Consider the following 11,019-nt stretch of genomic DNA (forward strand, 5'->3'; position numbering starts at 1 on the left):
GTTCCCACCTTCCTCTTACCAAGGGTGCTTGCTCTGTAGCTGAAGGGAGATGCTGAAACAGTCCATGCCAGCACAAGTCACTTGGATTTCTCTATGCCTTGCCTAAAGCCCTGCCAAGCTCAAGCCTCAAAGCCATATCAGCAGCATTCCCCGTGGGACCTGCTACGAGGGAAATCAAGATGATTCTTATCTCCAAGTCAGTTCGCACTGTTGTAACATCCTTGACTCCAGCTCAAGTCACGAGCTTACATAGCTGCATCATCACAGCAACCTGCGATTCAGATCACAGCACGCTCTGCAGCAATATTACTTCCCATGCAGGGTCCCCCCCAAGTGTGCATGCAGCTGCCCAGCTCTCCCCAGCCTACGTCACCACAGCTGCTCCTTCTCTGCTACTGGCACTGGGTGGTGTGCTCAGGGGTGCTCACATCCAACCACGCACAAGGCAGCAGAGCAGATGCTGCAGTGCCTTGCACAGTGCTTCTCTCCCTCCGGGGGGAACCAAGATAGAGAGAAGCCATCAGAAGAGGATAGTGCAGGAGATGCACTATCAGATCACCATACTGAAATACCATTCTCTTTTAAAAAGAAACTAGGTTTACTAGTATGAGCAGTATTTTCCCCTGAGTTCTCAGCTGCTGCTGCAGCAGCCAGCTACCAGCTTTGCTCTGATCTGAAGGGTAGTTCTTTGTTTCTCCGAGGCTGCAGACCAGCCTGTGGGTGTTGGTGAAACTCCACTAAGAGAAACCCATGTCTTGTGCTTTTCCTGTCTCAAGAGGTAAGACCATGCTTTGCACTGAATCCACTGAGAGATGTGTGCTTTGCAGCTTCTGGTGGCACGGCTGTTGATGCTAAATGCCTTTAATTACTCTGAAGATTCAGAAGCTGGTTGAAATTGAGTTAATTGTAGATCTTTCACTCTAGTTCTTTTAGAAAACAACTGCTACAAAGAGCGGAGCCCATGCTGTGTGCAACCTTTATCTTGAACCATAAGAAACAGGAAACCTCTGTGGGTTTTCTTGCAGCAACCTGACATTTATAGTTGCTTTCGGAGCAATAGCGAGAGAAATTATGCAGTCATGAACCCCATGCAGCACAGCTCTCAGAGGAGTAAAATTTATCAGAGAGGCTCCAGTTCGCTTTAGTGTGCATTTGAAAGAAAGCCTCCTCCATCTGCAAATGGCCCATTGTTTACCTGCTTATCTTCCCAGTGGTCAGTCTGTTTTCATCTCCACTGGGGTGCTAAGCAAACTGGTACCAACCCTGCGCCTTGAAAGTTGGAATCAGCTCTAGGGAGCAGCAGGAAATGTCTTTAGGTGTGCCAGGACATGTGCTTCCCGGGATGCACATTCATGATTTGCCAGTCCTCTCCTCACTGTTATCCAATGGGATTCCAAAGAAACAAAATCCACCTTTCCTCCCACTCAGCCCACGCCAAGAAAAGCTGAGAGTTATGAGCTCTACCTCTTGCCTCTCTCTCTCCATTGCCAGCCATTGTCTGTACCATAGGTGCCCTAATCCCACCGAGCTCAGGAAGCACTTGCTATGATGGGTTGTTTCAGAGGAGCCTTTCTTCATTGATTGCATTCTGATGGTCATGTCTGCCTGCCTGCTGAGGTTTAAAAATGAGTCTCTGTTATCTGAGAGAAAAGTGGCCATGAGAGGATGACTTGGTATTTACAGTTTTGCTGTTTTCTTTTCTTTCTTTCCTCTGTCTTTCCTTCCTTCTTTTATTCTTTTTCTTTCTTTCTCTCTTTCATTCTTAAAACCATAGAATTTTGAATTACAGGACACCATTTAAAGGCCATTTAGTCCAACTCTCCTGCAATGAACAGGGTAAACTACAGCTGGACCAGGGTGCTCAGAGCCCCATCCAACCTGACACTGAGTGTCTGCAGTGCCTCACCATCCTTACTGCAAAAAAACTTCTTCCTTATATCCAATCTAAATCTCCCCTCTTTTAATTGGAAACCATTTTCCTTTGTCCAATCACAGCAGACCCTGCAAAAGAGTCTGTTCCCTTCTTTATTACTGTTTCCCTTTAAATACTGAACGGCTCTTTCTTTCTTTGTTTCTTTGTTTGTTTCTTTCTTTCTTCCTTCCTTCCTTCCTTCCTTCCTTTCTTTCTTTCTTTCTTTCTTTCTTTCTTTCTTTCTTTCTTTCTTTCTTTCTTTCTTTCTCTCTTTCTCTCTTTCTCTCTTTCTTCTTCTTCTTCTTTCTTCTTCTTCTTCTTCTTCTTCTTCTTCTTCTTCTCTCTCTCTCTTTCTTTCTTTCCTTCCTTCTTTCTTTCTTTCTTTTTCTTCCTTCCTCCCTTATTCTCTTTCTTTCTCCCTTTCTTTCCCCCTCTCCCCTTCTTCCCCTTTCTTCTTATTTAAGATGTGAGAACTACCTTTGTCAGTGTAAGAAAAGCAAGGAAAAAGATCTGAAGAGCATATAACATTTTTAAAGACTTGTTAGGTGTGATTTAGCAAAGGCACGTATTTATTGCTATTGAACTTTTTACTTGAACAGCAATTAAGGCTTTTTGTTGCAGAATAATTTGGACTTCAGGAATTTCTAAGAAACATAAGGAAATTATGAGAAGCCACAGTTCTTTCTGAAGGAAAAAATAAAAACCACATTTTGATGAAAAAGTGATTTTTTTTTTTTTAGTATTTGAAACTCTTTTTCTGTTAAAGCGCAGAACACTTGAAAATTTGGCCTCATGTCAATGGCTTTTAAAAAGTAGTTTTACATCCAAACCTCAGGTCCTTTGACTCCTAAGCAGTGAACTTGTGAGATGAACAGCCAATAAACTATGCACAGCCTTATTAGTCTCCTCTTGCCTGTATATACTGCGGACCATTCATCATGTACCTCCCAAGCAGCCCAAGTGATTCATGAGTTGTACACAGTGCAGAGATATCTTTGCTTCCACCATGACAGATACTGAAACTGAAGCTGAAAAACGATAAACCCCCAAAAGAAAAAAGAAATCATAACAATACTGCTTTTTATTTTGTCTTAGAAGTCTAAAGGTTTTGTACAAGCAGACCTGCAATTCTGAAGGTCAGACACAGCACATCAGGCCCTTTCCAGAAGGAACAACCAGCGGGTGCCCCAGATGTACGTTTGTGTCGAGGAGCAACATCATGGACAGGCTACAGTTCACTGTGCCCATGCTGCAGTTCAGGGCAGGAGCTTGGGGTCGCTAAGGACCTCTCCAGTTTCTGATATGCACAGGAAACACATGATGCTCTTTTCTAATTTCTAAATGACTTGTGTAACCTCTCTGCTTAACAGCCTGTGGCATGACCACGGAGAGGGACTTCCTGCCCACTTGCAAGAATGATTTGGACACCAAAGCTCCTTCTGTGTAGTCTTTGGTTCTTTTTTTTTTCCTTCCTTTAGTTTTCACCACAGTAAAGTGAAGCCACAAAATCCATACATTACAAGCAGTCAAGCAGCTATTTGTAAAACACATAACGCAATTCCAAATGCATTCAGATATGGTAAACATAAAATCATAATTAATAGCAATTGGAGAAAAAGAAAAGAATGGATAAAAGAAGGAAAAAAATGCTAAAAAAACTGAAAAGTATGTTGATTTTTCTCAGCAAAGAGAAAGCAACCATTGGAATAAAAATCTCTAAGTTGTTCTTCAAAGACAAGGTGAAACAGTGTGCAGAATGGCTGATGTTTTCCTGCAGGCTACATGGGAGCTGCAGCACCTGGCCACGCTTGCCAGAGCTGTTACTGCATCCTACCAGAGGGGAGGGAACACCAATGCCACAGGAACTCTTCAACAAGACCCCCAAGAGGATCTTGAGCATGCTTAATGTCCTTGGCTGTACCAGGTGCTTCCTCAGGCTGCTCTTTGCCAGCCCCTGCCAACATGCTGCCAAGCTGTTCAGCTCTGGTTCTGAGGGCAGGAAGCAAAACAGCTTTTCAATCAGCAGTGTCTTGACAAGCAAGGAGGAGTGAGAACAGTTGAGTGCTGATGGTAATATTTCTCATGTCTCCTCATTCTTGTCTCCAGTGTTCTCCGAAATACGTTGAAACTGTTGAATTTTAAATGTAGATATTTCGACTGCATAGTTTACATTAAGAATAATGACTCAGCAATGTTTCACCAGGAAAAAAAAGAGTATAATTAAAATAGGTTCTAAAAATGATTTACATATTTTGCAATACCACAAGAATGTGGTGGTTTATTATGTCAGGTTCGTCAGGTTACAATCATTCCTGTACATGCTAGATCTCAGGTTCCTGTACACTGCTTGTGGCAAGCTTACTGCAAGAGCAAATGCCACTGCTTAAAACTGAGACAATTTTACAGAAAAGCTCATTTTATATATATAGATATAGTATATACTTCTAAACTTTGCCCTTAGCTAGGCCTTCTCATCGCTCAACAATTTCAGAAGTAGGAAATTCTCTGAAAAAAGAAATGAGAAATGGTGTGGTGGCCAGTCTCAGTTCCCTCTGTGCTCCAAAACCAACCCAAGCAAGGAATCAGCCTTTCACAGGGGAAGGTGCGACTGCCCCAGGAAGAGTCCGGTTGCCAAACTGCTCCCAGCAGTTCCAGGTCATTAATGCAGTATTTGGAAACTTTGGAAAACCATGGCTTGTGAGATTAGTGGTATGTCTCAAGACTATCTGTGAGATAGTCTTGTTTTTTTTCATGTGTTTTATGTTTTTAAAAGAGTGGAAGCCTGGAAATCTAAACTTCAAAATCACATTTCACCTTGGTCCCTCCAAATAAAGCAAAGAGCAGAGGCAGCTATCCTAACAGAACTATAATGAGTGACTGACTTGTTCATAAAGTTGAAGCTATTTGAACTCTTAATGCAATGGCCAGTCTAAATGAGGTCTTCCATTCCTTTCTTTCAACAGTAGGAATACGTAGCTTTCATTTTAAGAAATATGCAACGTACAAGTGGCAGAATAAGTATGAAGGACTAGTGAATCAGTACTGCTTCCAGTTAAATTAATTAGTAAAATCCAGTTGAAATCCCTAGAAATTAAGTCTTTATGGGATATGCTAAGCATGTTTTATCTGGATATTTTCATTGTTTGTCTAGTCGGTTGGTTTGTTTTCTTGTGTTTATTTTTAATAAAAACAACCACATACAATTCTCACATAATCAAATACACACATAATACACCTGGAGCTTTTCATCCTCACCCCCACCATTTGATTATGCTTTCATCAGAAGATACCGTTATGCTAGCACAGAAACTTACATCCAGTCTGACAAGATTTTGGGCAATTGCCAAGCCCAGAAGTTCCTTGTCAAACAAGAGGGATTGGGACATACCCACCTGAAACTGTCAACAGCACATGTTTAGATTGCCAGAGACACAGCGTGCCTCTACTAAAACTTCCTTTCCCTGATGCACAAGCAAGAGCCGTATAAATAACAACAGGTCAACTGCTGTAAGATTTCAGCTTCTAAGGTTGGAGCATCATTTCTTCTTTCTCGAAATGCTGTTGTTTGTTTTGTTTTGTTTTGTTTTGTTTACTCAGCAGAGAACAACTCCAGAAGGAGAAACTGGAAAGATGCATGCACTTGTTTCAGACAGAACACTTGAGGATGTGGCAGATTTAGGTTCACACCCATGTGTATGTAAGAGAAAGTGAAGGATTTGAACCTTGTCTGTGCCTTACAGCAGTGCAATATTTATCAAGTCTGGATTGCAACATACTACCAAGATCAGCTGGGAGTTCTTTTCCCTGTGGATCCTCTGTGGATTTTGTTTCTGTGATGTTTCTTTCACCAGCTGGATCCATCCTACTCTTCTGGTCTGAAGAACTCATTTCAGAACTAATAACAACGTCTTTCCCTTTCTTTACAGTCTGCTTAAAGCAGGGGAAAAGTAGACATTTTGTGAAATTCAGATAACATCAAGCTTTGGCTTGTCTTTTTGTGACTGGGGAGTCATCAGTGTTGCCAGCACATCTTGTTCTCTGTGGGAAAGCTTGGCGGTCAAAGTGGAAGGTCTTTGTGCCAAGACTCTGAGCTCCATAGGTTGGAGAAAATTGTCAGGGTGAAATACGTCAGCTATCTCAGAGTCTCCTACAGCAGTCAGCACCAGCTGCTGCAATAAAGGTGTCAAGTCTCCATAATTGGCAATTGCATTAATTATCATGCCTGGGGAGCAGCTTTCATTCTTTCCCCCACCTTGTCCAGTTTTTGTTGTTGAAGTTTTTTTTCTGTTCAGTTCCATTTCCAGCTGCAACCAAGTTCCTCTGAGATCTCCGTGAGACATCAAACCGGTAATATCCCACCTGTTAGAAAGGAGTGAAGAACACATGAAAGAAGAAAGAACAGCAAGGCAAGTGCGCTCATGACTGCCAAAGACAAGTGCTTCAGTCTTCTTCTGAGGCTTGGGCTGGAATAAGTGGCAGCTTCGTACAGTTTTACCAACTACTGCATGTCTGTGAAGGATTTCTACGTTGTCGGATAGAGCGTGGTCTGTATTGGATGCGTCTTCTCATACTGCAATACCAACAGCGCTTGAATGATGTCAGGACTTAGCCAAGATGTCCAGGGGTGCTTCTTAAGGCTAGATTCATTACTGATGCCTCAGCTAAGGCTAGAAGTGTATGTTCTTCAATCTGATGGCTGAATCACATTCTGCCTAAAAGACATTTTTCAACTTTTTTTTACTAAAGAATTTTTATTTGCTTGCTACAAATAAAATATTCTAACTGATCTAAAAGGAAATGCTAAATCTTGTTTTCAGGATTTTAAACCCTTTATTTTTAACAATTATTCCAAATGTTTAGAAAAGCATATAAAAGTATAATGTGCTTTTTCTATCTGAAGGAATCACCAGTTCTATAAAATTCCAGGTATAGTTACTGTCTTCCTAAAAACCATAATTTTGATGAATAACACATCTTTCACCAAAGTATCTGAATATTGCTTCCTTTACAGAAAGTGTTGAGTGCTTTTCATCTGCGAGCTATTACTTCTTGGTTTAATCAAAAAGGCCACCCAAAACATTAGAACTCTGGCTGTTACTCAAGACACGTCTTTGCAGGCTGGCAATGGCTTTATGACAGGTACACAACTCTCTTGTTACTTAATGCAGAATAATGGAGATTTAGATAAAAATGTTCCATGGGGGACGGAAGAAGATTATTGAATAACGAATTTATGACTCAGAAAGCATTCCATAGCATCAACCAAAAATAAAACAAAACAAAATGATATGGAACATCAACTAAATTTATCATTGAGAGCATGCAGTTCAGTGCTGACTGGAAAAAACAGTCACATCACTTGGAACATGTGGAACTTGGAACAACTTGGGAAGTTGTCATACTTCTGGAGTGCACAGAGGGATAGTGCCCAGCAGGATCTTTGATGGCACTCATGCATGGCTGATGGCAGATGCTGGCACAGGATCAGCTCTGGGAGACAGCAGGCAGCCCTGGTGGAGTGGGATGCAGACTTCCTCTGACAGAGTCCTTGAATCATCACCCTCAAAGCCACCAAGAAGAGTCACCATCACCTTGGGGAGAAGGACCTTAAGGAAAGTGGGACACCAAGCTTTGCCAAGTGCACAACTGAAGCTCCTCCTCATCCAGACATTGCATGGAAAGTACAGAAGGCACAACCCAGTGTGGCTGAACTCCCCCAGAGGAGGAGTGACCAGCAGAGACAGGGAGGTGATTGTCCTCCTCTACTCTGCTCTTGTGAGGCTCCATCTGGAGTACTGTGTCCAGGCCTGGAGCCACCAGTACAAGAAAGACAGGGAGCTGTTGGAGATGGTCCAGAGGAGAGCCACGAAGATTGATCAGGGGACTGGAGCACCTCCCCTATGAAGACAGGCTGAGGGAGCTGGGCTTGTTCAGCCTGGAGAAAAGAAGGCTGCGGGGTGACCTCATTGCAGCCTTTCAGTACCTAAAGGGAGCCTACAAACAGGAGGGGGATCAACTCTTTGAAAGGGTAGATAATGGCAGGACAAGGGGAAATGGTTTTAATTTGAGGGAGGGAAGATTTAGGTTGGATGTCAGGGGAAGTTCTTTACAGAGAGAGTGGAAAGGTGCTGGAACAGGCTGCCCAGAGAGGTTGTGGATGCCCAGTCCCTGGAGGTGTTCAAGGCCAGGTTGGATGGGACCCTGGGCAGCCTGGTCTAGTGTTGAATGTGGAGGTTGGTGGCCCTGCATGTGGCAATGGGGTTGGAGATTCATGATTCTTGAGGTTCCTTCTAACCCTGGCCATTCTGAGATTTTGTGAAACCTCTCTCTCTCATCAAATCTACATGGGACCTCTGGTGTTTGTGCTCCCAAATGTTGCTCTTCAGTCAAAGTTTGGTTGGGATAGCTCTAAAATCAAACATTAAATTAATAAGGTCTATGGGTCTGATAACTCTGTGTCTCTGTTAGATCTCTCATTTTTGTGCATACCTCATTTGAGCTATAAGCTCTTTGTAGTAGCATCTGTCTTTCATTACATGATTGCATGGTATCTGGGACTGCAGAGAAATGTAGTTAAGTAATTTAACTCAAATGGAACTTCATTGTGCTGAATAATAGCAGAGAGGTACAACCTCTAAATAAATGATCTGCTGTTTAATTTTAATTAATCTCTGGTGTACTGTGATAGTTCCTCTTTGAAGCAAAATTGTATCATTTCTTTATGAAAATCCCAATGACCTGAAAAGAGGAATTTACCAATTGGTGTGTTCCTATGCTGTGTAGTCTCTCCAAAAGCCTTGCAGGAACCCTTCCTTTCAGCTGGGACAACACTTCATGTGTTTCTGTGTGAACTGTTGCTAAAAGAAAGGTGCATTCTCAATCTCAGACTTTAGTGCTGACATCTTTGAAAAACAAAACAGAAGATCTGTCTGTATTCAAGATGCTTTAAAATTGCCTTGCCAGTATGTTAAACTCCATAGAAAAATGAACATAGGATTTCTTACTAGAAATGCTGTAAATTATATTGTCTTTTGCTTACCGCCTAGAGAGTAATTAAGAAGACATTTAAATTGTAAATAAATTACGTGGAAAAAAATGGATTGAATATTCATGAACAAGATGGTTCAATAATATAATCATACTTAAAGTTCATGGTAGACAGCTCTGCTATGTTTCTTTATGGGACTTCTGAGGTAAATTTCCTCCCCCATCAGTTCTAATGAACTGCACATATATACACTTTCCCATAAAAACAAAACAAACAAACAAACCAAAACAAAACAAAAATCACCATTTAATGGCCTATCAAGTATGACTACTCTTGTGTCTGGATGCTCTGCTTATGTAAGTCTCTTTCTGGTGCTGTTGCTAAAAACGCTGGAGAAACTTTGGTGCATGGCTGAAAGCAGGAAAGTTGAGCTGGTGAACTAGAGAGACTTGTACAGCCCCCAGGAGACCAGATAGACACCAGGAGCTGTCCCAAAACATGGAGCCTCCTGGAGATTTCTGGTTTGCCTGAGCATGCAGTGAGAGCAAAGGTTCCTACTGGCTCCCCAGGCAATCTCCCAGGATGAAGAGTGTGTTCATCCTGCAGCTGAAGAGCCCAAAACACCGCAAGCAAAGGGACATAAGTCAGAAAGAACTGAGGATCCCCAAATTCTAGCCCACACAGAACAGCTGAACATGCTGTGAGAGACATGAGCCAGGCCAAGCACTTGGGAAAGCTGCAGAAAGTGAATTTGCTGATAAATGATGACAAACATTTACTGACACCCACAGAGAGTGTATACTGTGGGGGAGGGGATGGCGATGCCACAATTGCTGGGGCTCTGCCTGGGACCAGCGGATTACACTGTAGCAGAAGATGCCTGGAGTATCAGGGCAAAAACAATGGAAATATTTCCTCCTTTTGAGCTGGGTGTTGGTTCATGATAATGTTGGTCCCCATGACAGTGACATTGAAGGAAAAGCCGTGGTCAGTAGAGCATAAACGAGTGGAACTCAGGGCACACAGTGTTGCTCTTTATCCTCACTGGGGCATTCTGTGAACTCAATATTACTGAAGCAGCAACAGCACACAGGGGAGGAGGAAGCAGCAGTTGCTATATTATCAGTTTCCAGGTCTGTTTAGGAGTTTTCTTTCATTTGATAGACATGGGGCCAAAAAAAGAAGTGTACGAAATGACAGAGCTAAAGGACCACAGTAATGCAGCCCATAACCCCTCACACAGGGGCTGAGAGAGTTAGCTGGGTAACTCACTGCCTCTTCACTCATGGCAGAGGGGCCAGGACTGGCCACCTGAGGGAGAAAAATGGATCCTCTCATTGCGTAGACCCCAAAGGATAAAGAAAAGTACAAAGAAAATATTTTGCACCATTCAAAATAGGAGTCACTTCTGCAGAGGTGGCTGGTACTAAATATATCCTAGTGCTTGATGCATCAGCAGGGCTCTGGCAGGGGCCCTCAGATAAACATTGCAGATCATTGTGGCCACTCAGCTTTTCTCTGGGAATTCTTTTGGGATCCTTTCATACCAGAAGGGAAATATGAGCTTGGAGAGAGCTATGCTCTGTAGCAGAGCATGGCCCCAGGTCACCGGCATCTTTGGAAACAGCTGTGGTGGCAGCTGTGCATCAAAGCTCCAGCAAAGATTCAACACTGATCAACAGTATTGGAGAGGGTAACTTTGGCTTCAGCCCCTCACATACAAACTATTTTAACTTTGCCTGTGAGAAGCCACTGTTAAACGAATCTGCCCATAAATCATTTCTTGCCCATGGTGAATACAGAGGTGATTTTTGTTTGAGATTATAAATGTCTAAAAAAAAAAAAAGGCTAACAGGGAAATGTGCTGCTAGAACATTCTGTGCAGGTTTTGATGAAAGCACTGAGAAGTAAAATACAGAGTTGTAGATGTGACATTAAAAAAAAATATATCAAAGTCATAGAAAAAATGCAGATTGCTATTAAGAGAGCAAAAAGAGATTCTGAAAGAGAGAGGAGAGGAGAGGAGAGGAGAGGAGAGGAGAGGAGAGGAGAGGAGAGGAGAGGAGAGGAGAGGAGAGGAGAGGAGAGGAGAGGAGAGGAGAGGAGAGGAGAGGAGAGG

At 42.6% G+C, this 11,019-nt stretch overlaps 1 protein-coding gene across 1 annotated transcript in view; it reads left to right on the forward strand.

Annotated features, from left to right (window-relative positions):
- LOC104915579 (maestro heat-like repeat-containing protein family member 2B) overlaps positions 1-11,019 on the forward strand; it is a 445,385-nt gene that overhangs the window by 276,777 nt on the left and 157,589 nt on the right. The window lies entirely within an intron of this gene.

The sequence above is a fragment of the Meleagris gallopavo genome, chromosome 1, assembly GCF_000146605.3.
Source record: "Meleagris gallopavo isolate NT-WF06-2002-E0010 breed Aviagen turkey brand Nicholas breeding stock chromosome 1, Turkey_5.1, whole genome shotgun sequence".
In the NCBI taxonomy this organism is placed as follows: Eukaryota; Metazoa; Chordata; class Aves; order Galliformes; family Phasianidae; genus Meleagris; species Meleagris gallopavo.